Source organism: Seriola lalandi, unplaced genomic scaffold (assembly GCF_002814215.2).
Source record: "Seriola lalandi dorsalis isolate HSWRI2012SDOR001 ecotype SW California unplaced genomic scaffold, Sedor1 jcf7180002043647, whole genome shotgun sequence".
Lineage (NCBI taxonomy): Eukaryota > Metazoa > Chordata > Actinopteri > Carangiformes > Carangidae > Seriola > Seriola lalandi.
In genome coordinates this window covers 1-1,762 of record NW_019514215.1, presented here as the reverse complement: position 1 = coordinate 1,762, position 1,762 = coordinate 1, and the positions used below count along the sequence as shown (strand labels likewise).

Genomic DNA, 1,762 nt, shown 5'->3' with positions numbered 1-1,762 from the left:
TTCACTTTGTGAAGGAAACTTAATTTTCCTCTGTTCAGTGAAAGAAAATCAGGGTGACAATATGTTGCCACACCAACAAAACTTTATTAAATTTCAGTCCAAGACCACAAGCTACAGCATACTGCCAATGTTAATATTTAAAGTAAACCATACATTGTATATTTTGCTGTCATCTTGTTGTCTTCAAGTGTAAATCAACATGGCATTACAGTGCAGCACTTTGGTTTCTTATTTTTGTATTGTAGCTCTGACTGTTAAATATTCAAAATGTAAACTAAAAAGACAATAACTAGTACAATTTTAGTACTAAGTCCCTTAGTCCTTGAGTGTGTACCGCCTGAAGAGAAAATATTTATTAAAGATTTTACACCATTTTAAATGCCCCAAAATTTTGAATCAGCTAAGAAGGCACCTAGGAACTTAAAGAGCTCAAACTCCAGACTACAAAAAAGCCAGTAATGTTAGTCCATCCAGCATCTTCAAACATCTTGGTACTCATGTTTGCAGTGTCCAATATAGAGAGGCTCTGCCTGGATGCCACGCCTTGAGGAGAAAGGGAAGCAGATATTATGAGTAAAAGTTCAGTGTCTTGCTTGGGTATGCCAGGACTATGCTCTTCACAGGTCTGATAGTAAAAGTACCTCACGAGCTTGCAGCGAAAGTCCTGCAAACGAGGAAATGCCTTGTCCAAACTGGAGGTCTGCTTCTCATCACTCCACAGTCTCTCTGCTGCAGCACTTGCCCTTGGCCTGTGATTTTAGATCCAATCAGAGACTATTTTGAATCATTTCATAGGATTGTTGCGAAACTTACTATAATAATTTAACTGAGGTGGTGATTTCAGGGGTCTTTTTAATATTGTACCAAAGACGTGGGGTGAGATTGGTGGCATCAACATATTCTCCCCACATGCAGACCTCACCCCCTATCACCAGCTTCTTCTGTTCTTCGGTACCTGTGAGGGGATGATAACACAATAGGTTTTATTTAAGGATAGTAAGATAATGAGTCTACTAACAATCAGAATTTTCAATTCAAAATGATCACACCACCAAGTCAAACTCAGTGAATCAATATTTAAGTGGGCCTCTAAAATGTATAGTCCCCATTTGCAGTTCCCATCACAAGACCACTACTATCACCACCCTTGGTGGCTGCACAGTGTGGAGCAATACTTTTATTCTTCTATGTTTAGGGGAAAAGTGTGCATGTTATCCACGGGGGTATATATATCAAGCATTGAGAGCATGTACCACAGCAATCACACCTCTTTGTAGCTGTGTCCCAATTCCATAATACATACTAATTCTATGTTAAATATTGTTTGTAATGTGTTCACACTGGGAAAATCCGTATCTGAGGAAATTAAGGAGCTGCAGACATCTGGGAAAAGTGTAGGTGGTGGTGACAGAGCTCCATGAAACCTGAGAAAACAAACTGAACTTTGACTGACATACAGCACATCAGCACAAGTCTTATATCACTCCCTATTAGTCAAACAAATTGTAAATTACACTGATTTCTATATCTAGTAATTCTGTATACAATTAGTATATCATATGGATTTGGGACAGAGAATATGTTTGAAACATTTATACATAAAAAACAGTCTTCACTGCCACCTAGTGGTATGGTTACAATAGTAAGATTTTGTCTTTAAAGCCACAGGTTTTGGTATGCATTTCCTATATTTTACAGGAAATCAAGTTTTACCTCTAAATCATTATTAGAGACATAAACCACAGCAATTAATACAACTACT

The 1,762-nt window shown here is 37.7% G+C and overlaps 1 long non-coding RNA gene across 1 annotated transcript; it reads right to left on the bottom strand.

The window, feature by feature from the left end:
- Positions 1 to 405: 405 nt before the first annotated feature.
- Positions 406 to 1,627, bottom strand: LOC111648583 (uncharacterized). Its single transcript, XR_002760156.2, has 3 exons — positions 865 to 1,627; positions 642 to 749; positions 406 to 543 (listed from the first exon to the last, which is right to left on the bottom strand). It is a non-coding gene; the product is annotated as an uncharacterized LOC111648583 (long non-coding RNA).
- Positions 1,628 to 1,762: the final 135 nt, after the last annotated feature.